This window comes from Vicugna pacos, chromosome 29, assembly GCF_048564905.1.
Source record: "Vicugna pacos chromosome 29, VicPac4, whole genome shotgun sequence".
NCBI classification, from domain to species: Eukaryota; Metazoa; Chordata; class Mammalia; order Artiodactyla; family Camelidae; genus Vicugna; species Vicugna pacos.
Window position 1 is genome coordinate 7,712,872 of NC_133015.1, and position 25,976 is coordinate 7,738,847.

Below are 25,976 nucleotides of genomic sequence, written 5' to 3' on the forward strand. Positions count from 1 at the left end.
GACACAAAAGTAGCAATGATTATTTTTTATTTTCTAGGAGTACTTAGTCCAATGGGAAACACGAACCTGTTGCCATATTCACTCTTAACACTCAGTCCCAACAAAAGTGGTTATGTAATTTCTTGGCCCGCAGCAACTTAAAAGTTGGGAATTAGCAGAAGAGATTACATCTGTTCACATTAACAATGTCCTAAGAGCAGCAAGCATGAAACTGATGTTGACCGAGTATATGGAATCGATATTTAAAACACTGTGCCAGTGAGCATATCAAATGAGAAGTTTTAAAACTCTGGGTCCATTTAATATGGTGGCAAGGAGTCCCTGGGGGCACATCTCTCTCTGTTACAGTTTAATAACCATTTCATGACATTGTACTATCAAGAAAAGTTTGTTGTGCTCAATAGAGAAGCAAGAAAGCAACTAACACATTTCAGAGAAATTTACAATAAAATGTTTTTACGTGTATCAGTCAAAGCAGTAGAAACTTCCTTTATTAAAAATTGATTTATGTGGCATATGTGTACTAACATTTTGGGGATGATTATTTTTAGCCTGAGTACAACAATATGGAAGTACATCTCCAGATACTTTCATTCATCCCCAACAACCGTGGGAGGGTTCTTGTCAGCAAAGCCCCACGTTGTTTCCCTGCCCTTCCTTTCCGGGTGCGGATCTTCCAGGAGATGATGTTCTAACCTCAGTGTCCTAGTACGTTGGATGTATAACATAGAGTGTGTTTTTCAGGGGGTTCCCAGTTGCCTGAGGGCACTGGATTCCTTGCCCAGCTGTTGCTCTGCAAGTGGGATTGCCCTCTGGTTCACCCCCTAAGGAAAGTAAGCCCCACCTTCACGTGGCTAGTTACATGCAGAATCCTGAGCAAGCATGCATTTTTCCTCTCTCAGCTCTTTCTTTTTGTTTGTTTTGGAGGGGGAAGTCATTAGGTTTATTTAGTTGGTTTTTTGGAGGTACTGGGGATTGAACCCAGGACCTCGTGCATACTAGGCACACACTCTACCACTGAGCTATACCCTCCCGCCTCAGCTCTTACTTCTAAATGGGAGTCCTGAGAGATCCCTGCCCGGGTCAGCTGGAAAAACAAAAAGAAATGTCCTAGCCTGTGTACTTGGCTCCTGCCTTTTTTATAGATCATGAGAGTAAACTTGCTCCTGTTTTCCAAAAACGGAACAATAGCCCAACCTAGCAGGCTGATGGCCGGGGCCGATCAGGAAGCAAGCCTGCTCCGTCTGTCACCTGCTTTACATCAGGCGCTTTCCCATGGTCCCCACCTGAGGTGTTCCTGTCAAATAGGGGAAACAAACATGTTTGCCAGTATTCACGGTCCAGCCTTTTGAGTTCTGTAGGAACGAGCTCAGAAGTGTTCCGGGAACCCAGCAAGGGGAAAGTTAACTACTTAGGGGAGTCCTCGTGGGCTTTGGAGTAAATGATGTTAGAACCAAGGCTCAAGGCTGAGAAGCAGATTGTAAAGTGGCGAATGAGGAGAATGACACTCTAGGCAAAAAGCAAAGCAAGAGGATACAACAGCGAGAAGCGCGTAGCAAGTGCAGAGACCAGGGGACCGGAGGGAGCCTGGTGGCAGGACGGGGTGACGGCGACAAGACTTAGTGCCAGACTGCGTCAGCTTTGCTGACTTTGCCGGTGACATGCCGTCATGTAGGAAGCATTGCCATTTTATAGGGAGGTTTTTGTTTTTTTGTAATTTTGGAGGGAAGGAGGCCATTAAGTACTTTTTATCCCATGCATGTGTTATACATGACTTTTAAGTTGTGTTCCTATAAATACAGAAATAACAAGCTGTGAAGAGTTTGTAATAGCCTATCCATTCTGAAAAAAACAGTGTGGAGACAGGGAAGTTTCTACATTAGAGAATACAAGTTGAAAGCAAAAAAAGACAACTTTCTGGTGAATTTAATTCCATATCATGCATGTGATATATATATAAAGCAAATAATGGGGCTGTAATTTAAAAGCAAGCCATGAGGCGGGGCAGAGATCAAGATGGCAGAGTAGAAGGACGTGGAGCTCCCCTCCATCCACAGATACATCAACATGTGGAATGGTTCTCACAGAAGACCTCCTGAACGCTGGCAGAAGATCTCATACAACCAAAGCTGCAAGAAAGATCACCATGTAACTGGGTAGGACAAAAGGGAAACAAACAAAAAAAGGAATCGGGAAGGGTTCTGCGCCCCTGGCGGGCAGCTATGAAACAGGAAAGATTCCCTCTCCCTGGGAACCCCCTTCACCGGCTGGGAGATCCGCCTGGACAGATGGGGAGCCTCCGAGGCTCAGGGGAGACCTTACTGTCCGGCGGCAGCAGGACAGAGAAAGCCCAGCACAGACAGTCCTCGCCACGACCTTGCTGTACTTCCCAGCTTGAGACATGCACCTGCTGATGTGTGCAGCCGCTGGTGCTGAAACTTGGGCTTCAGCAGACAGACCCGGGGACAGGACTCAGTCTGGGTGTGCGGAGATAGCCTGAAGGGTCTGCGGTGTGGTTAGAACACTCCCTCACACCAGTTTCAAAACTGAAACTCCAAATGGCTTAAAAACTTTTTAAAAAGACAGGACTCCATGAATCTCCTAGAAGAGAACATAGGCATAACATTCTCTGACATAAAATCTTAGCAATGTTTTCTTAGGTGAGTCTCCAAAGGCAAAAGAAATAAAAGCAAAAATAAAAGTGGGACTAATTAAACTTACTAGTTTTTGCACAACAAAGGAAACCATAAACAAAATGAAAAAAACAACTTACAGAATAGGAGAAAATATTTGCAAACAGTACGACAGACGAGGGCTTAATTTCTGAAATACATAAACAGCTCACGCGGTTCAATATCAAAAAAAAAAAACCAAAACAAACAATCCAATCAAAAAAATGGGCAGAAGACCTAAATAGACATTTCTCCAAAGAAGACATCCAGATGGCCAACAGATACATGAGAAGATGCTGAACATCGCTAATTATTACAGAAATGCAAATCAAAACTACAATGAAGTATCACCTCACACAGGTCGGAATGGCCATCATCAATAAGTCTACAAATAATAAATGCTGGAGAGGGTGTGGAGAAAAAGGAATCTTCCTACTCTGGTGGTGGGAATGTAAGTTGGTGCAGTCACTATGGAGAATAGTATGGAGATTCCTTCAGAAACTAAAAATAAGAGTTCCCGTATGATCCAGCAATACCACACCTGGGCATATATTTAGAAAAGATGAAAACTCTAATTCTAAAAAATACATGCACCCCAGTATTCATAGCGCAGCACTATTTACAATGGCCAAGACATGGAAGCAACCTAAGTGTCCATCGACAGAGAATTGGATAAAGAAGATGGGATATATATATTTAATGAAGTATTACTCAGCCATAAAAGGAATGAAATAATGCCATTTGCAGCAACATGGATGGACCTAGACTTAAGCTTAGTGAAGAAAGTCAGACAGAGAAAGACAAATACCATGATATCACTTATATGTGGAATCTTAAAAAAAATGATACAAGTGAATTTATTTACGAAACAGAAACAGACTCACAGACATGGAAAACAAACTTACAGTTACCAAGGGAAAAGGGAGAGGGAGGGATAAATTAGGAGTTTGGGATTAACAGATACACACTAATATATATAAAATAGATAAACAACAAGGATCTACTGTGTAACACAGGGAGCTATATTTGATATCTTATAATGGAAAAGAATCTGAAAAGGAATGTATATATATATATCACTTCGCTGTACACGTGAAACTAACACATCATTGTAACTCATCTACACTTCAATTTCTTAAAATAATAAATAAATAAATAAAAGTCACAATAAAGAATGAATTTCTATCCAGTACATGATTAAAAAGCAAATATAAATAAAGGTACAAAATCAGCCAAGTTAAAAAAAAATTTGAGTGAAGTCCTAAGAAGTGACCATTGAATATGAATGCAAAAAAATATTTCAGGAAAAACTGATATGAAATATAGCCAAACGAACTGAATGGAATCCCAGTGTTACACTCATAGTGCAATAATAGCACATATTTGACTGGGAGAGCAAGAAAAATTGATTTCTAAAAAAGAAACATATTTCATTGAATGTTAAAGCTTTATAACAAGTTCCCAAAATGTTACAGAACTACTGTAAAAGTTTTCATCTTTATCCTCAGACCTTAAAAATCCATCATCTTCAGAGAAAGGTAAACAGTGCCTAAAAATCCACTTTCATTGCCAGAATCCAAATGATGTTCCTCATTACTGGAACTCACCGCTGACTGAGTCAGCCCCACATGCAGAACCCCGCCTTCCAGCCCTTCACAGGGTTTTGTTGCGAAGTGTATGCTAGCAAGATGGGACTGCATATGACAGTAATGCCTTTGTCATCTCTGAGCTGCAGGTTACAATAGTAATAAATTTAAATCTTGTGTCTGAGGGAAATAATGAATTCCACCTCAGATAGGCTAGACTTATTTGCCATGTGTGGCTTATTTCTGTGAAGAAAAGGGCTTACGTCTCTCCTGGGATGTTTTGTGTGGTGGCCTTGCTGCGGAGCAGGTGGGGAGCAGGGTAGTGCAGGTGTCTGGTAGCCATTAGCCGGTCGTCCCCGTGGTGGTCCGCCTCGTGCCCATAACATAGTATGCTAAGCGTGGAATGTATCTGGAGGTGGATCTGGACATCTGGATAAGAAGTCTCTTTCTTATGGATTATTCTGTATAAATGAGGTTATTTGCCTTGGATTTGTTCAGATTTGCAGAATTGTGTGACAAACAGAAGTCTGTACCTTTTTTCTCTGGGTTTTTATTATATTTAAGTTAGAACCACATAATACTTACGTTTAATATTCCCTTATTTTCTTAATATTATTCCATGTGTCTTCAACTACATTTTTTCACTGAAGTTAATTATTATATTAACTGTTAATTATATATTAAATATTAATTATATATATAACTAAATTTAATTATATAACCTTAATTATTTTGATCACCCAGAATGGGATGCAACAATAATAAAATTGCTTAGTCTATTATTTGTGTTAAGAAATATGGTATAGTGGAAAATGCACAGGCCTGAGTCTTATTTTTGACCCAGCTCTTAACTAGCAGTGTAATCTTACTGCTTGCTCCTTTCTTCGCCTGTAAATGGAAATAGACTATATATTCTTCTTGTTATTTTTACCTTTTTCTTAATTCTTGGAAAAAACTTTTAAAAGATAATTGTAAATTCACCCAGAGTTGTAAGAAATAAAACAGAAAGATCCTGTATATCCTTCACCCAGTTGCCTCCAGTGGGAACATCTTGCATAATTCTAGCACAATATCACAACCAGGAAATTGGCACTAATGCAATTCATTGACTTCATGCAGATTTTACCGTTCTGCATGCACCCGTGTGTGTGCACAGCATTATCCGATGTGCAGATTCATGTGACCAACACCACAGTGAAGATACAGAACAGTCCCACTGCAGGGACCCTTCGGGTTGCCTTTGTACAGCCACAGCTCCCTCCTTCCCACCTTGGCATCCCTCACCTCTAGAAACCACTCATCTGTTTTCCGTATCTGTATTTTGGTCATTCAAGAATGTTATACAAATGGAATCATACAGTCTTAACTCTTTGAGATTGACTTTTTTCATGCAACATGATTCCCTTGAGATTCTTCCAAGTGTTGGAGGAGGTCGTGGAGAATGTGACCACCAGTTGACGTGTGGGTTGGAACTGGGCAATTGGAGGCTCCTCCCTGCTTGCCTTCTCTTGGGAATGTTCGTTCTGCCCACTGTTCCCACACTAGGAGCTGCTTCATGGATGTAGCCTTAAAAAAGTAAGGGGTTGCTAAGACCATCTACACTGGATAGTGGCTGAACCCTGTATAAACTCTTTTTAAGATTCTGTTGGGTGTATGTGGAGATCCACTCATTTTGCAGTCACCCAAGACAAGCCTAGTGTGTAACTTTCCTTGCTTACTAAAACCACCACCCACCAATCTGGAGTGGCTGCCTCTTTCTTCCGTCTCTTTTTGCTCTCCGAGTATGAGGACCAGTTCCAGATTTCACCTGGGGAGCTCCCATGGTTTCAAACCAACACCAAGTTGTTGCGTGTATCAGCAGTTTGTTCCTTTTAATTACTGGGTAGTATTCCATGGTTTGGAGTTACCACAGCTGGTGTAACTAATTGAAGGACATTGGGTTTGTTTCCTGGTTGGGGCTGTTATGAATAAAGCTACTGTGAACATGCATGTACACATTTTTGTACATGAATGTACATTTCTGTACGTTTTCATTTCTCTCGGAAAAATGCCCACGAGTACAGTTGCTGGTTCAGTTATGGGAAAGGCATACTTCACCTCGTCTTACAGGAAGATGCCGTCATTTCTCCTACAGTGACGATATCATTTTACCCTCACACCAGCGGTGTGTTGTGAGTTACTTTTTGTGAGGTGTAGGTTGAGTGCTTCGTGTTTTTGTCTGTGGATGTCCAACACTTCAGCACCATTTGTTTAAAAAACTGTCTCTCCTCCATCAAATAGTGTTTCCACCTTTGACAGAAATCAGTTGGACATGTTTGTGTGGGTCTTTTTTGGGCTCTCTGTTGTGTTCCCTTGAGCCTTGCATCTCTCCGTCTGCCAACATCACACTGTCCTGAGTACAGTAGCTACAGAAGAAGCCTTCATACGGGGTGCGGTGACTCCTTTCACTTGATTCTTTTCTATAAAAATTGTCTTAGTTTCTAGGTCCTATGGCTTTCCATATACATTTTAGAATGAGCATATCTGTGTATATAAAAACCTTGCTGAGATTTTGATTAACCTACATTGACGCCTTTATTATGTTGAGTCTTTCAGTCCATTGCCATGATGTATCTTTCCATGTATTTCTTCCTTCGTTTCTTTCAGTGGTGCTTTTGAATTTTCTGGAAACAGGTTATTCTGTATATGTTTTTGCTAAACGTATACCTAAGTATTTTATTTTATTTGGAGTAATTGTAAGTGTAACTGTGTTTTAAATTTCAGTTTCCGTGTGTTTGTTGTAAGTACATAGAAATGTGATTTTCTTTTTTTTCTTTTGCATTATTAAATCTTGTATTCTGTGATCTTGGTGAGGTAGACTTGGCATCTTGTTACCTCTGAAAATCTAAAAGGATATTGACCAGTTGTCTTTTATGTCCAATGAAGATGGAGTGAGTGGAAACCAGGTTAAGTCCAACCAAAAGAAAACCCCCAAAAACTTTAGTAAACTGGCTAGAAATGCCTCCTTTGAGAGCTCTGATGATGCTATAGTTATAGCATTTTTCATGGAGGACTTACTACTTGGTTTAGATAACCTATTTAGTTCCCCAGCAAACCCCAAAGACCTCTCGATTCATTTAAAAATGTACTGGTAACAGTATCTTCCAAGTAGAAGAGTTAGGATTTGAATGTCTGTGTGTGTGTGTGTGTGTGTGTGTGTGTGTGTGTCTCTGTGTGTGTGTGTGTGTGTGTCTGTATGTGTGTGTGTATTAAGTCTCTGCTTTAAAAGCTGGGTTACTCAGTAAGTCTGGTATGCCTTTTAGTTTGTACCCTCCAAGATAAAATATCTATTATATTTAAAGTTTCTGCTTGGGAAATGAATAGATGCTGCTGGAAACTACATGTCAGTTTCACTTAAGAGCCCACTGCTAGACCAGTGAAGAGTGTGTAAGTCACTGTCAATGAATTGAGTACATCAGTGAGATCAGGGTGTGGCCCTGGATTGCCTAGGCAGGGATGCAAATCTCTGCAAAACCGAAAGGTTGATTTAGTCATGCATGATTCATGAACAGTATTTCCGGATAACAATCCAAGGTAGCTGCTTCAAACTCTTCAACATTCAGCACAAAACCCAACGGTATGGAAAACAACAAGACAGTCTTCATTTTATTTATTGTATGACTAGAAGTGAAGAGTGGAACATAGCTTTTGGTGTCCCAGAGGTTAGGGGCTTAGCCATTTTACTTAAGCAATTTTTATTAAAATCTTCTAAAATTAAAGCACGTACTTCCTTCCCCACTGAAGATGAACCCCTGGGGTTTCATGTGGAGACCTTCATGTCATTCAGGGCCATTAGCACCTGAGTGAAACTGCCCCAGATTGCTATAATTTTGCAGATTTTTGTGTGTGCTTCTTCTCTTTGTGGTATTTGGGTGTGCCTCTGCTGTTTCAAAATCTTGCTTTATAAGCGAGTCTAAATTCATGATCCTGAAGGTAGTTTCTTACCATTTTCCTAACAGTAAAGCCCACAGTCTTTAAGACAGAGACTTCCTTTCTCCACACGGAGAGATCTTCCAAATTCTCGGCAATGTTTGCAGAAGTTTGCTATGTAGACGAGTGGAGCACTTCTACCCTTGGAAGAGGAAGGCAGAGTATTGGAGTAGACTCGCTCTTCTTCGTTCTGCGGGAAGCCCGAACAACATTAGTGTGAGAAAGGTAAATAGCACAAGTCACATCAACACCACTTTTAATCAAATGCTTGAACTTCCGAAATGTAGCCAAGACTCTTCTTATCGGCAGGGTCAGCTTCCGGTGTGAGGAAGCTGAAGTGCAAGTGCAGGAAATGACCTGCATTAGGTTTGGCATCAAGAAGGCCCTGCTGATGACTGTGTTTGTGTGGAGCCCCGTGGGATCAGAACCAGCACAGAAGTGAGGAAGGGTGTGACGTAGATGCTGCAGGGCCGTATGTTACTAAGTGTGTGTTCTTCTGTGTGAGTTAGGTTTTGGTGGTCGTAAGAGGCCAAACATGGATTGAGGAGAGCATACATATATAATAAGCAAATAGAACAGAGAAGAAGAGACCAGGTCCCCTCTGCCTTCCATTTGTAAATCTTCACCGTAAGCATCCCAGGGACTCCAGGCTTTCTTGAAGTCCAAGTCAAGAAACATTTCACGTTTGGAACTATTTTTTAAGACCAAGAGTTTTGATCATCTCCACATAAAATTTTAATAGCTTATTTGGTTTGGAGATAGATTTTTTAAATGTAGAAGCTTCAAGATGAAGTGAAATGAGGACAGCAGCTTTTTGTCTCCTGCCTTCAGATCTCTAAATGCCTGGTCAGATCCCTGACTCCCGAAGTGGGACGGTAAGTCCGTTGCTCTGGCCGACTCTGCTGGTGGTGGTAGGGAAGTAGAGAACACAAATGCTTCTCATTGGCTCCCTCTCCTTCGCTTCTCCCCCAATCAAATCCAGCCTCCCCTCCTGTTGCTTTCACTTCCTGTTTCTCAGGTCCCCTCCTCACCACGTGCCGCCACCATCCCACCATCTCTCCTCGAGGCTACTGCTTACAGTCTCCTGGCTGGTCTCCCCGTGTCTCAGGGTCCTGTTGCCACTGTAACAAATGACTATAAATTTAGTAGCTTAAACCAGCACAGATATATACCTTCATTGCTTTGGAGATCAGCGGTCCAGGATGGTTCTCACTGGGCTAAAGTCAAGGTGTTGGCAGGCATGGTTCCTTCTGGAGGCTCTAGGAGTGAGTCCATTTCCTTGCCTTTTCTGATTTCCCGTGGCCATGGATATTTCTTGTGTTGCAGGCTCTTCCTCCATTTTCAGAGCACATTTCTCCATTTACTGCTTCCATTGTTACATACCCTTCTCTTCCACTGTGAAATCTCCCTCTGCCTCCCTCTCGTAAGTACACTTGTGATTACGTTTAGGGCTCACCTGAATAAGTCAGGATAATCTCTGTATCTGAAGCTCCTTAACTTAATCACACCTACAGAGTTACTTTTGCCACGTAAGGTAACACTGCCAGGTCCCGGGGATGAGGATGTGGATGTCTTTGGAGGATATTATTCAGCCTTCCGAGTCCTGCATCCACTCAGCCTCTCCGTGGTTCACCTTGTCGCTGCAGCCAGAGCAAATGGCACATCTGCTCTGTAACCCTTGCTCCCCCCAGTTTAAACCCCACCCGTGATTCTCTGATCTTAGAATCAGGACCGTAGTTTTTACCACTCCTTGTGTGGCCTTCGTTTGCTAAGGCTGCCATAACAAAATACCAGACTCTGTTGGCTAGACAGCAGAAATTTATATTCTCACACTTTTGGAGGCTCCAAAACCATGACCAAGATGCTGGCAGGTTTGATTTCTTCTGAGCTCTCTCTCCTTGGCTTGAAGATGGCCACCTCCTTTCTGTGTCTTCACATGGTTGTCCCCTGGTGTTTGTGTAATATGTTCCTAATCTGCGTTTCTTATGAGGACACTAGCCATATTGGATTAGGGCCCACCTATATGACCTCATTTTATCTTAATTACCTCTTAGAGGCTCTGTCTCCAAATACAGTAACATTCTGAGGTACTAGGAGTGAGGATTTTAACATACGAATTTGGGTGTGGGGAGGGGGGGATACAGTTCAGCCCATAGCATGTGGTCCAGCCCCCTCTATCTCTTTGTCCTGGTCTCATGCCCTGTGCCATCCCTTACTCTGTTCTGCAGCCTTGCTGGCTTTCTTTCAAGCTCTTAAACTTGCCAGGCTTTCCTGCCACAACCACCCTTCATCTAACCAGCTCCTCCTCACCTCAGATCTCAGTCCAGCCATCACTTCCTGCTGTGGACTGATTTGTGTCCTTCCCCCAACCCTAATTCATATGTCAAAGCCTAATCTCCAGTATGATTGGTATTTGGAGGTGGAACCTTTGGGAGATAATTAGATTTGGATGAGGTCTTGGGGGTAGAGCCCCATGGTGGAATTGATATCCTTATAAAGCCCAGAGCCCTAACTCTGCCACGTGTGGACACTGCTGTCTGTGAACCACGAAGCAAAACCTCACCAGATACCAAGCCTGCCAGCAACTTGATCTTGGACTTCTCAGCCTCCAGAACTGTGAAGAACAAATGTGTGTTGTGGAAGCCAACTGTCTATGGTATTTTTGTTGTAGCTGTGCAAACTGACAAAGACTCTCAGAGCTGTGCTTCCCAGACCTCTGATTGTTTTTCCCCTTTCTGTGCTCATAGCTTCTCCGTATAGTTCTCTCTCAGAGCATTTGTTGCAGTTATAGTATTACTTATATTTGTGTGATTCATTTACTTATGTGCCTCCTTTCCACTGATCTGCAAACTCCATGAGTGTAGGGACTTGCATATTTTTAGTACACACACACGTGCACATGCACACACACACAGATATGCATATGTATATGTATTTACCACTATTCTCCCTTGTGCCTACAATACCTAGTAAAATATTCATTAAATGAATGCCTGCTTTTCAAGCAAATACTTTTCAAAGATCTACTAAAATGCCTTTATTTCTTATCGTCACTGGGAAAGGGGAGATTGGTGTATGTGTGGGCTGGAATAAGTATTCAAGTTTTAGAATTTTTATCTCCTTTGAAATCTTTTCTACAACCTCTTTTATAAAGAGTTCCCTGAAAATGGTCTTTAAATAAGAAAATTAAGAGATGTTTTAGTTGGAAATTAATGTATTAACATATACTTGAAAATTGTGTGTTATACAGAGATACAGAAGGTGTTTATATAGTGTCTGTCACTTGTCTGCTGTTTTCCTGGAAGAATGTACATGCTTCTGGCTGTAAACAATTTATTTGCCTTTTGAAGGTAGCGAATAAATTGTGGCTTATTCATATTTTACCTTCTTTTTATAGAATGTCCTTTATAGCTAACATACGAACAAAAGACTTCAACTTCTAAAAAATCGAATGTGTGATCTTTGACATTCATGAACACATAGTAATCGTTTGCTCTGTGTAGGGTCCTGTGGTAAGTACTCTTGGCTGCCAGCCAAGTTTCGTTTCTTGTACCAGGGAGGTCAGGGTCACATACTTGTGTTTGTAAGGAGGATTTCAGTCTACAGAGCCTGTGAAACTACTTGCAGAATTCCACCTCTTACAGATTCTCTCTTTGAAAGTAGTAAATTAAACGCCACCATTCTTGAACATACAAACTAATACAAAAGTTCGTACTTTACTTAGTAAGGTTTATACCAAGAGAATTTCTGTTTTTAAAAAAACTGTAAGTTGAATTAACCCATAGGCTAAATATATTTTTAAAAAATCAATGGAAATTATTTCTTCTATGTGATTTGCAGTGGGAAACGATCATAGGTACATTCTAGCAGCAGCCAAAGGAAAACTGCCTTTTGGCTCATTTCTTGAGTTGAAGATGAAAGCGGTCAGCAGGTGAGGAGGTAAACATCTATTTGGCGTGTGTGTTCCAGCTGGCAGGCTCGCCCTCTGTCTCTGTTAAGGAGACTCAGGTAGGATCCCATCGATGTAACAAAGACTGCTACTGTTGTTGAACAAGCTTTGGGATACAGAGCAAAACAAGAAGTGATGCGCTATCGCTGAACACTTCCTCTTCCTGCTTCCTGCCCATCTTCCACTGTGGTTCCTGTTTCCTGTGTTTTTCTGAGCGAGGTTAGAACTCAGGAAGCGGGACGATTTGGACAGTGGTCAGAGACATTGGTGGCACCCCATTGGGCTCACTCCAGGCAAAAGCTTTTAAGAGAGCGATGGGTTTCATTATCTCTGTAATATAACAGCAATAGTTGTATTGCTATTTCTGTTTTTCTTATGACCCGCTTCCCACCCAAGGCTCCAAGAAGCTTTACCTGCCTCTGGCTGCCCCTGGTGACCGATACCATTCTCCCCGAGCACAGCCCCATTTTCCCCACGAGAGCCTCTTTTTCTGTATGTCTGTGGGCTCCCTTTGATACACGAAGCCTGTGTCTGATTCTGCAGCACTTTGTTTTTCATTTACCATCAAGTGGATATTAACTACTCTGACAAACTAATTCCCAGTAAGGTATTGCCAGAGAGAAAGGGCTGCAGTTCATTGCCTATTTATCAATCACTTTACCAGATGTTTCCATTGGATCCTTTCCACCAAGCTATCACCCCCATTTTGTAGATGAGAACCAGACCTTGAAGTGCAGAGAGGTTAATAAACTTTCCCCACACCAATCACCTAACAAATGGCAGGGCTGGGATTTGATTCCGGTTTTATATGCTTGCACAGAAAACATAGACTCCTTTTCGTAGGATATTTATAGTTTAACCAAGGATGCTGGGTCAATGATATAAATATGATTTAACCTTATTGATATAATTTCTGGCATCATTCTTTAGTCATTGGAATATATACCTCAACCAGGGAGGGATCTTTCTGGCACCTTCAAGTGGCGTAGTAACTATCACATAGATAGTTAACTACTTAAATGATGTTTTAAAGAGTTTATTAATTATAACTAAGAACAGCAGTTTATTAGCCTTAATTTTTATATGCTGTGTTAAAGCTATGAGATCTTCTTTCCTATTTGAATCTCTCAATAACATTCTTGGGAGTTAAGAGTAGAAGTGGGTAGATTTGACCACAAATTATTTTAATAGTCCAAGACAACAATGATGGTGGCAATAGAAATAGAGAAAAGTACATAGATTAAGAATATGTGTTGGGGGTAGCAGACAGAGGAGGCTGCAAAAAAAAAAAATACAGAAATCCAGAAATGTGTGGTGATGCTGTAGACCGACTCATTCAGCATCTCTGCATCCCCTTCTATATCATTTTCCTATGCTGCTGTGGCTGGAATTTCCCAGAATACCTTGTAGCTTAAATTCTGTGTGACTTAGGTCCATCAAGGCTGTGCACCCATATGAGGCACCTGACGAGGCACAAGCAAGGCAGTGAGGGGTAGCCATGTGCAAAATCAACCTTCTGGCAAAACACAGTGTCAGAATTTCCTGGTGCTGCTGGGGCATCTGTCGTGGAAGTTCTAGCTTTTAGTGCCAGTCATGGGCTTTGAGTGGTGGGAGGCAGTGCTATGGTACTTCTGTTAGTGCAGACTTGTGATGTGCTTGGACCTTCCTCCTGTGGCTCTGTGTAGTTGCCCTTTTGAACATCCCAGCCTGATTCTCCAGGCTTCTTAGAGATTTAGGAACCACCAGTAACCCTCTGTCTGCTTAAACTAGCTAGAGAATTCTGTCATCTTGCTCTGCAAATAGGAATTGAAATTGGTCTTGTTATCATAAAGCCAAGAGAAGAGGATGCTTCAAGGATGTTAATTGTGTTTTGTATTAAGAGAATGGAAATTAAATTGAGAATAGAAATTTATTAAATTTAGTGATACAGAGTTCACTGTGACTCTAGCAAAAGCATGATTTTTCTTTTTGTTTTGGTGGAGGTAGAAATCAATGACACTGTATGTTGGAGAGTAAACAGGAGGTGGGGAGTGAAGACAGCTCATGTAAATGTCTTTATTGATAACTCGACTGTGATGGGATAGAGCAGAGGTATAGTGGTTGAGCAGGATCAGAGATCAAAAGAAGATTTTTTTTTTAAAGATAAGAGATACTCGAACATGTTTACTAATGGGAAGTATCCAGTAGAGAGGAGAAGGTAATGACGGAAAAGATCTGTAAGACCTTGCAGGAGTCAATTACGTAATTTCTTTGTGCCTTAGTTTCCTTACCTATGAAGTTTGGATTACAAGATCTTCCTCTTTGAAACAACAAGTTTATACTGTACAGCACAGGGAGCCATATTCAGTATCTTGTAGTGACCTATGGTGAAGAAGAGCATGAGAACGAATGTATGTATGTTCCTATGTGACTGAAGCATTGTGCTGTACACCAGAAGTTGACACGACATTGTAAACTGACTGCACTTCAATAAAAATGTATTTTTAAAAAAGACACATGCACCCCAATGTTAGAAAAATAAAAAGGTCTTCCTCTTAGGATTTTTTGAGATTGGAGTGAAATAATGTGTATGAGGAAACTGTAATGCAGTGTCTGGCACTCAGCAAGGGCTTAATAAATGTATCCTTTATTATTACTGCTACTACTGCTGCTGTTATTGTTACTGTCTTCTGTATACTTTAGAGTATTGTGAATATGGAATGCCAATCAAAATGTCTCCTGATTTTACAAATCTTCCTTTCAGTTCTTACAAGCTGGCCCCATTGCCATATTATCATCCCTTAATTATGTTAATTAAATAAACATTTACCAAGTACCCAGCATGTGCCAAGTATGCATATATCAGGTGTCTGGGATGTAAAACCGAGTAAAGCTTGTTCTCAGCCTCCAATTAGCATCTGGACCACTAGGGGAGAGGGATGGAGAAGCATAGTGACTTTATACCGAGCTTAATACTGTACCAGAAAGGGTTCTAGCAGGAGTAGAAGCTCTAGGAGATTTGTGTGTGTGTGTGTGTGTGTGTGTGTTGTATTTATTCATTTGTGCATACATACACTTGCAGGCACACACACACACACACATTTGTGTATTTATTATAGCTGGCTAAGCAAGCCTGAAGTCCGCAGGCTGCGAGACAGGTAGGAGGATGGTGACCAGGCTGTCACCCCAGGAGCACACCTTTTATCTTAAGGTCCTCCTATACTCATTATCAAGGGCGGGCGCAGTCCTGCTGTCAAGCCATCTACCTTCTTAGGAAAGACTGTGTCGAAGTGGAAGGTGTTTCTCTCATATTCCCATCTACTCTCTTATGTATCTGTTGGACCTTTATTCTAAAGAATTCAACTTATGATAAGGAGCTATACAAACTTATTCTAATATGTACTGTTTGATTTCTTGAATGCACTCTAGCTGCATTTATTAGCAGATTTTATTCAGTCATCTGTGCAGCTAGTAGAAGTAATTGGCTGTCTTTGAATTCAGAGCACAGCTCAAGCTAAAATGTGAATTCATTAGTTTTCAACTTCAGTTTTTAATTTCACCTGCTGTTTACTGCTCAGAGGAATGGGAAACTGTATTTAAATAAAACGTATATTTAAGGAAGGACCCTTAACAACCGAGATGCTTTTTTTTTTAAACTGAAAATCTGCTTCTTAATCTGCTCTGAAAATTAAAGAAGTTGTGTTAGCCTGTGGCAACCACTGAAGAATTGGAAAATCTGTATTTATAGTCCTTATTGCCAAAGGAATTCAAGGCATTGCGTTAGTTAGTCTAACTTTTTTTGTTGCAGGAAGTTGAACCAGCTCAGGTTTTGCAAAAAAGAAAGGTGGGGGGAGGTGGGTGGGGTGGGAATTCTGATTATGAGGGGGGAGGTGCGAGGACCCTCCTGCCTCTGTTCCTGTTTCTCTACAGAATCTGCTCCACCCCACTCCTCCACTCTCTGCCTTGCTTTCCTCTACTTTCTCCCGTGCCCATGGCCAGGCCTGGTCACCTGTCCCGTCACTTCAAGCCACCAGTTTGTCATCAGTTTCTGATCTCTCAGATCAGACTCCAGAAAGAAAGGATTTTCTTGGTCCTGTTTGTGTCCAGAGAAATTGTGCATTTTCCTTTTCGAGAACTGATTTACCTTTTATTTACACCTATCAGAACTACATTCTCCAACTTACCAAAAAGTTTTGGTCTAACCACTTTTGCGAAATGTGTGGTTTGGTCAGGTCAATGGCAAATAACCATAAAACCCACGAGGAACATGAACTCTAGCACACTGCTTGAATTGCCACAAATCTCCTCTTTTTTGCTATGTGTGTCTGTGGCTAGGGTCCAGGCCAGGTGGGGACAGGTCTGCTCCGAGGCTCTCTGTTCAGCAGAGGAAAAGAGGGGGCTTCGGGGAGATGGAGATGGGATCCAGAAGGGGGCATAGAAAGGCTCTGTGAAGTATGTTATCTCTGGAGTAACCCCTCTGTTTGGTGGGATGGACAGAGTAATGTTCCGGTAAGAGGGGACTGGGAGATCCCTTGGGGAGAAGCTGCAATGAGGAAAGGTCAGAGACAGCGAAGGCCTGTTCTGTGCCCAGGGGCCCCAGCTCCCCCAGGCAGTGGCAGTCTGTGGTCTCTATGTGGCAGTTACAGCCACTGATACGGACAAGTCTTCTACAGGGCGGCTGCCCCTCAGCAAAACAGCTGCCTGTTCTTCAGAGAGAAACTTCTAAGCGAAGGCTTCAGGTGAGGCTCAAATCCCATTCCTCCCAAATGTGGAGGAAACTGAAGATGACATTGATTAATTATCATTGTCGTTATTCTTGACTGTAAGTGTTAGAAGTCATTGGGAGAGTGAGTGGGCTGGATTTGCTGTGAGCCCCAGACAGATGGGTGGAAGTGTTCCCGAGCGTCCCTGGCGACCAGGTTGCTTCATGCCCTGCTCTTAGAGGCATCTTCACTCCCCAGGAGTTTTGAAAATTATAGAACTTTAACTGTGACTTGCTTCTGAAATGCCACCTTCTTGTCTTTCTGCAGATTTGTCCTAGATTAACCTGGTGATATTTGTAGAAGGGAGGTTCAGAGTCCCTGAATTTAAAAGTAAAACAAACCCTATTTTCTCTATAGATTTTTTTTTATAAAATAAGGATTGCATTCCTAGAAATAAAGTCCTCCATGAAATAAAATTGAATACTTGATCAGACAGAGAAAGCCAAATATCATATGATATCACTTATATGTGGAATCTTAAAAAAATGATACAAATGAGCTTATTTACAAACCAGAAATAGACTCACAGACATAGAAGACAAACTATGGTTACCAAAGGGGAAAGGGGTGGAGAGGAGGCATAAGTTAGCTGTTTGAGTTTAACATATACACACTACTGTATATAAAGTAGGTAAACAACAAGGACATGCTGTATAGCACAGGGAACTATAGTCATTATCTTTTAATACCTATCATGGAAGAGTCTGAAAAAGTATATAAATAAAACTAAATCACTTTACTGTTCACCTGAAACTAAAACATTGTAAATCAGCTCTACTTCAATAAAAATCAATTTTAAAAAATGAGAACTTGATAAGGAAGGGATTAATGTGGTGGCCATCCTGTATTTATTTTTCATCTATTCCCCATATTATAGCACAGTTCACTATTTCCTTCCTGGTAGCTTAGGAAATTTTCTTTTGAACTGAGGGCTTCTGTGACCCCCACCCTTTGCAGCTCCAGGAACTTGGCATCCATCCTCTTTAGACTATTATTAGTAGGTGCTACCATATAACACATATAATCACCTGAAAATTCATTTATTTACTTCCCAAATGCTTACTGAGGGCCCACTCTGTTTCAGATGCTCTTCTAGGTACTGGGAAACATCAGTATGCAAAACAAAAAATGTTTACTCTCATAGACCAAGATTCTGATGGTGCAGCCCAGACAGTAAATATAATAAATAATAAATTAAGTAGTTGATTATAAGTGCTGTAGAACAACAACAGAGAACACAATATGGAAGATAGGGAGTGGGAGGGGAGCACTGAGAAAGAGACGTTTGAGCAGAGACTAAAAGGGTGAAGAAGCAAGCAGTGTGGATAAATGAAGGGAGAACATTCCTGGAAGATGAGGCAGCCAGTGTAGAGGCCCTGAGGCAGGGGTGTGCCTGGCCTGTTCAGGGCCAGCAAGGATCAGGGGAGAGGTAAGAGTGGGAGGAGGAAGTAGGGAGAGGAAGAAGAAGACGTTAGAAGGAGGCCAAATTAAATGGGACCTTGGAGGCCACTGCACGGACTTTGGGTTTTATCCTACGTGGAATGGGGAGACATTGGAGGGCTCTGGGCTGAGGAGGGACGTGAATGATCTGACTCTGTTTTTTTTTCCCCTTGGGTTTAAGGAGGTAATTAGGTTTACTTCTTGTTTATTTTTAATGGTGTTGCTGGGAATTGAACCCAAGGTCTTGCGTATGTTAGGCAGGCACTTTACCACTGAGCTATACACTCCCCCCAGCTTGGCTCTGGTTTTTAAGGGACAAGGCTGGCTGCTGTTATTGAGAAGGAACTTGGGAGTGGAGGAGGTGGGGCAGGGATATAGACAGGGATCCAGGGAGGAGACTATTGTGCAAATCCAGGCAAGAGATGATGGTGGCTTGACCAAGATGGAAACTGTGGAGGGAGTGAGAACTGATTGGATTCCGGTGTATTCTGAAGGTAAAGGCCACATGGTTTTTGTTCTTGTTTTTTGTTTTGTTTTTTTAAACAAAAACACCAACGTTTATTTCTAGGTTTTGAGGTTAGGTGAATAAAAGCTATTTGGAGCATAATATAGACCGAAAAAACGAAACAAAACAATTCAGAGGTGGAGTGTGCAAATTCAGCCTTGAAGTTTTCTACCTTGAGAATTCCTATGGTTAATGCTTAAACCCAGGCTAACATCTCCCCGCCACCTGCTTTCTGTCCACCTGTATCCGGAAGGAAGAATGGCATACTGGACTTCAGTGCACTATTTTTCAAATGATGGGTCCCGTAATGAGTTATGAAATAAATTTAGTAGGAAAAGATCCATCTTTTCCCCCCTTCCTTTCCCTTTTCTTTCTTTTTTTTCAATGAAAAAGGATGGAGTGAAAAATATTAGCGTGCACTGCCCCCCGGTAATGGTAGTATTATTTTATGAAATCTTTACATCAATTATGTGATCATAGTCTGTGTGTGTTGCATGGATATCTACCTAGCTACCATGCATGTGTCATGTGTGTGTGTTTATACTGGGTCATATGTAAAATATATTTCATACTGAGGCCTGTGGTCAAAAAAGTTTGAAAGACATTGCTCTGGTGGAAGACGCATGAATTTGACAGTCAGACAAATCAGGTTTCTAGAAGTGTACCCAGGGTTGGAGGTAGAAGGAAGATTGGTAAGAATGATTCTCCCAGGTAGGAAGAGAAGTTATTTAGAATGAGATAATTCTAAATGATTAGAATTGCCAACTCATGTTTGTAATAAAACAAAGAACTACTAAAGTTAGTGTTGTTATTAAATTCTTTCCTGATGATACTCTTCCTTATTACTGTACCCAGGATATAGTGCCTGATACATGGTATTTTGGGGTAAATAAACCTAATATTTCTTTGGGCTTTTGAACAGTCATGCCATAATTTGGGCTCATATTGACATTGTGGTCAACACACACTTCCATTCTTTTTGTATGTGACTCTCTGGAAATTCTTCTCTCAGTTTGCCTTTGTTCACTAGATTTTTGAATATATAGTTGACCCTTAGACAACAAGGGGGTTAGGGACACTGACCCTTTGAGCAGTAGAAAATCTGCATATAACTTAAAGTCAAAAGGCCACATGGTTTTCACGTGGACTGGGTGTGGTTGGTTGAATTAAACTTTGACTTACATAATAAAATAAATGGAATACCTAGTTAATGTGTCAATTTCAAAATTCTCTACACTAAAAGTTAAATCCAGTGAGGTCGACCCATATTGATATTGATTTCCTCTCTCTCCTTACATTTGTTTGGAACAGATATACAGGTGACTTTAGCTGAGCTTGAATGTAATATTGGACTTTATAGAAGTAGATATTTCCTAATTTGGGTTTTTTAAAAATTGAATTATAGTCGATTTACAATGTTGTGTCAATTTCTGGTGTACAGCACAATACTTTAGTCATACAGGAACATACATATATTCATTTCATATTTCCACCATAAGTTACTACAAGATATTGAATATAGTTCCCTGTGCTATACAGTACAAACTTGTTTATCTATTTTATATATAGTAGCTAGTATCTGCAAATCTCAAATTCCCAATTTATCCCTTCCCACCCCCTTCCCCCCGGGTAACCATAAATTTGTTTATTTGTTTTGTCTGTGAGTCTGTTTCTGTTTTGTAAATAAGTTCGTTTGTCATTTTTTTTAGATTCCACATATGAGTGATATCATATGGTATTTTTCTTTCTCTTTCTGGCTTACTTCACTTAGAATGACATTCTCCAGGTCTATCCATGTTGCTGCAAATGGCATTGTTTTATTATTTTTTATGGCTGAGTAGCATTCCATTGTCTATGCTACTTTCTTAACTACACAGAAAGACAAATGGGTTGGCTTTCTGCAGATTTTTCCTGGAAATCCAGTTAATCTCCGGAGCCAACTCCTCAAGTCTTAATTGGGTTGAGATGAGTAAGTGAGGACAGTTTCTAAGAGTGAGTGTTTACACGTGCATTTTGGCGTCTCTTATTACTGTATATTCATGGGGAGGGTATTGGGATTAAGGTGGCCTGGAACACACTTGAGTGTGGACAGAAAGAAGGATTGATCAAGTAAGTGGGCTGATGTTAGAAGCCATTCTCTTTTCTGATGTGCTGTTAGAATCTGCCTATGGAAACCAGATGTTTTTGTACTGAGAAAAGCTGATGAGCTTCAGTCCCTGTCTTAGAAAGTGGCATCCAGTTTACAAAGGACACCATTTAGAGAAATCCACGATTTAAATAGATACTGTTAACTTCTTGTTTAAAAAATTGCAATCTTCCCAAATATATCATATTTATAGATATGCTGTTTATCTTCTTCTAAGAAAACAAAAGCTGTTCATTGGAATAAAAATTTTGAGTTTTATTTGTCAGTTAACTGGGTAATTGGTGGTATTCTCATATGATTGAACACTGAAGCTCTGTTCCCTTGCAAGAAAATCACACTGTAAAAAGCATGTGTCTGTGATGTGCTGTAAGAAGAGCTTCTGTGTTGAGTAGGAAGAAGGAATTCAATGATAGTTATTGTAGTACAATATGATTGAGAGGTACTGATAATTAATGAAAGTAATAGTGCAATTGGATGGATAATTTTAAATAATTCATTTTCCCCTTTAATATATGCATAGGTACTAATAACTGAAAACTAGTAGAAGAAAAAAGTATTAGTTAAACAAATTTATATATAAATGCCATATTCTTGAGAAATTTAATTATGTAAATATGTAGTGAGATGAATAATTTTATAGGTTCTAAAATACCAAACCATACAAGAATATTATAAAAATTATAAACAGGGTAAAAAGCAAAATTGGACCATACATCTGCTCCTGAGGAAAACCATTCTTAACATTTTGGAATGTCCTTTCAGCATTAGTTTTCTCTTTATACATACATACATACACATACACTCACACACATCGCTCCTCCCCAAAATTGTATTTCATAAACTCATTTGGATTTCCTGTTTTCAATTAACATATTAAGTGTTTTTCCATTTCAATAAATAAAGAGAGATGTTTTTGTTTTTAACCATACATTTTATGTATTCTTAGTTAACCCTGAATTTACTGCTGGATGTTTAGGGAACTAGCATTTTCAATATTATAGGAAGTTCTGAGATAAATATCCTTGTGTGCTTTTTTTAGATTTTTTTTCTCCTTAGATGTAGAATTGTTGAAACAAAGGGGTGCACAGTGAAATTCTCTGCCTTTCCCTAGGCTGGCCTCCTGCAACATGTGTCTTCCCATCCACAGTGGTTGAAAGTTCCCTCCTATGTTGACCAGCACAGAGCATTATTCTTCATAATTTTTGTGAATCTCTAAAAAAATTGTTTATTTTAATTTTCAAAATTTGAAAACTTTAGAAAAGTAAAAATCTCCCATAATCTCTCCAATGAAAAACTGTATGTGTGTGTTGTATATCTAATTATATAAGAAAAGCAGTGAAAGAGCTCTCTTAGCCCATCCAGGCTTCTGTTCTTAAAGTGTGTCGCTTTTTAGCAAACTACTTTGTTTTTTTAAAGTGGTGAAGTCATGCCTACCATATTAGTCTGCAGCTTGGCTGTTTCTTGTAATACATCACAATCAAATGTGTTCCTCTTAATGGATTGTGGGTTTCCTCTGATGCTCTTCTTTTTAGTGACTTTGTGGTACGTCATTATATGGGGGGCCCATAGTTTCTGCCCCCACAAAGAAAATTCTGATTGGTTATTCAGCAGTTCTAGCCTCCAGGAATTTTTCATACAGAAATACTCACACAGGTGTATAAAGTTATATACATACATAAAACAAAGGTATTCATTGTGGCCTTAAGTTTAATGATGAAAAATTGAGAAGTACCTCAATGTCTATGAGGACGGGATGGGTTAAAAAATAAGATCTTATGAAATGTTATAGTATTCAAACATCTTAAATTTAAATTAAATTTGAATAACACATTAAATTTTATATTCATATACAGATATTATATTAATATATTTATAATATATATTAATTTATAATATATTTATATATTATATAATATCATATAAATATTACATAAATAAATTTTTTAAATAAAATAAAATAGTTAAAAACTGTTCTTCATAGAGGTTGGACCTAACTGCGCAGGGTTGAGAGGAGAGTGGGGAGGAATAGGACGCTTTCCCCATTTTATTTTATACACATTTTTATTGAAATTCACCAACAAGCGTATATTTTGTGATAAATGAATATTTTAAAAAATGAAAAGTACATCATTCAATCTCTACAGAAACAGTGAAAAATGAAATTTTTAAGTGAGACTAGGTAGTCTCTGAGATTCCACCTGCTTAACAGATTAGGAGCCCATGAAATCAGTGGCATCACAGGCAAGTAAAAAGTAGTAAATATTTCTGATAGACACAAAATGTTTCATTCACAATGTGGTAGAGGAGAGAGAAGAGGAGGAGAGTGAACCGCATGGTCAGAATGGAGTTAGCCGGCAGTGGAAGGGGGCACCACTGATCCTGGCTCTAGAGGAACACAGACAAACTCAGATTCCTCTTCTTCAAGCGGGCCCTACACAGACTTAAGAGAAGCTATATGGGCTTCTGTGTTGTTAGACAAAATATTCCCAGTTCCTCCCAGTAAGATCCTTTGTCCTCCTGATCACTCTGTGGTGTTTGTTTCAACTTGTCAATGTCCATCTTGAGATCTGACAACCAGAATCAGATACTACTGCCTTCCAGCTTCCAGTCTCATCACTGTGGGCACAGTCAGATCAACCCTTCCTTGTGCAGGAGACACTTTTTAAAAATCCAGGCTATGATTATTCCTAAACCTCTGCCTTGTGTTTTCTCCTTGAAATTCCTAGTCAACAGTCTTGCTGTTTGTCTTCATTATTTGTCACCCAGGGCTTCTAGACTTTTGGTTTGTTTGTTTCTTACCAGCTGTCTTCTATTGTGGAACCCTTTGCCTTTTTATGAGCTGCAGCCCAGAGTGGTTTCTCGGATTTCCTCAACTTTTCTGTTAACAAAAATATCTGCTCGTATGAGTCACATAATTAATTGATACCAGCTTCAAGGAAGGAAGCTAACTGGGTGCAGGTCCTGCAGATCACCAGAAGGGTTTCCTTTTGTCACCAAGGCCTCATGGAAATTGGGAAAAAATAAATGAGTGCCCTCTTTGGGCAGATGAAGTGCAAAAGGCTCTTCTCCAGGTGGATAAGTTAGAAAGGCATCCCTCTTCCGTGGGTGCAGAGGCTTGGGGACCTGGCTTGAGTGGGGACTGGACGTCATCCCCATCGTACTTGTGTACAGGTTGTAACAGCACAACTACTGTAGCAGCCTGGGTAGTCGCACCACTGCGTGGCTGCCCCTTTGTGGCACGGTTTCCTAATTTCTGGCCTGAGGGTTCTTGGGAATACACCTTCCACACTAGTTACTCCTGATCTGGTTCGTTCTTCCTTAATCAACAGTACTATTGAGGTATAGTTTTACATACGATAGATAATATTCATCCCATTGTAATACAGTTCAGTGATTTTTTGATAAATTCATAGCATTGTACAAATCACTTCAGTCTAGTTCTAGAACATTTCCATCACTGCCAAAAGTTCTCGGGTTCCCATTTGCCGTCAGTTTCTGTTCTCAATCCCAGCCCCAGGCGATCACTCATCTGCTTTCTGTCTTCATAGATTTGCCTTCTCTGGAAATCTCATATAAATGGGATCCTGTCTTCCTTCAGCTGCTTTCTGCTGCTAACCTAATAGGGGTATAATAGCTGGATGTTGGCGCTGCCTCCATGTACTGCTGCCACAAGCCCTTCCTCATCCCTTTCTTTCCGTCCTGCCTCCGCCTTCAGACAAGCTCTGTTACCTCCCACCTTAGAACATTCTCCCTTGTCCAGCATCCTCTCCAGCCACCACCCTGTTTGTCTGGGTCATTTCTGAGCCCACGTCTCAAGATTTGACTTCAGCTACTCTCTCCACTCTCTTCTCCCCTGTGAACTCTCCTTTTAAAAATCTTTTAAATATAATATCTGATATGAGTAAAAGAACATTAAAAAGAACATTTTCTATATGTGTGTGTAAACTTTAAAGCATAGGGATATAATGAATATCTACACCAGTCACCCATTCCTTCCACCAGTCTTACAAACATTCCAAAAAATGACTCAGAGTCTCTAAAATCTACTCATCCTCACGTTTATTTCATCCTCTTTGGTTATTTCCAACTTATTTTAATTCCACTTTAAAAAAAATAGTCTTTGTAATTCATTACATTGCTAAAATTTCTTGATTACTATTGAGAGATTAATTTTATATTAGAATATATTAGGGGTGATTTATAGTTTACTTTGTTGAATATTATTATAATTTATTTTATTATGAAGTCTTGGCTAAGAGCATGACATACAATTATAACATTATTTCTATAGGAAATTTATTCTACTTTGTATGAATTTGCTGGGTTTCTGTCTGAAATTTTTGAATCTAAAAGCTAAATTTCCTATAATATTCTCCCCCAACCCCACCTCTCTTTGGATTGAATTCATTTAAGCAGTCCAGTTGGCCCCAAGGGAGGTGTGGATGTGAGTTATTGCTACAACTTAATACTAATGACTACTTAAATATTTAATTAATGTAATACTTGACACTCAGGGAGAAACTATTTATAATCATCAGACCAGATCTTTGTTTTTATCTTTAATGCCTGATGTTTAGCATATGCCTGTTGTAACACAGGCTGGGACCGAGCTGTTGCAGAAGTGAGAAAATCACTTCTTTTCACTTCCACCTCCAGACAGAAAATGTTACATTGAAAGTGATTAGGGATGGATATTTAAAATATTTATAATTACATCAGTCAATTTTCCAAACTGTATTTTTTATTAAAAACGTGTTGCATTTTAGAAATGTGAGACATTTTCTTACTCATTTCTATTGAGATTGATGTCATTGGAACAGTTAGCTCTTCAGAGCACTCAGTTTTCTTGGACTCTAATTGTACTTCATTAATTCATGCATCCTAAGAAATATGGTAACTTTTGAATGAGTTACAAGACCAGAGTGGCTGACCATTTGCCGGTGGAGCTGGGCCAAGGTCTGGCAGGA

The 25,976-nt window shown here is 40.1% G+C and overlaps 1 protein-coding gene and 1 non-coding gene across 2 annotated transcripts in view; one reads left to right on the forward strand and one right to left on the reverse strand.

The window, feature by feature from the left end:
• Positions 1–25,976, forward strand: part of ZNF704 (zinc finger protein 704) — a 175,383-nt gene that overhangs the window by 19,306 nt on the left and 130,101 nt on the right. The gene's annotated exons all lie outside the window — the stretch shown is intronic.
• TRNAT-AGU (transfer RNA threonine (anticodon AGU)) lies at positions 961–1,033 on the reverse strand. Its single transcript has one exon. It is a non-coding gene; the product is annotated as a tRNA-Thr (tRNA).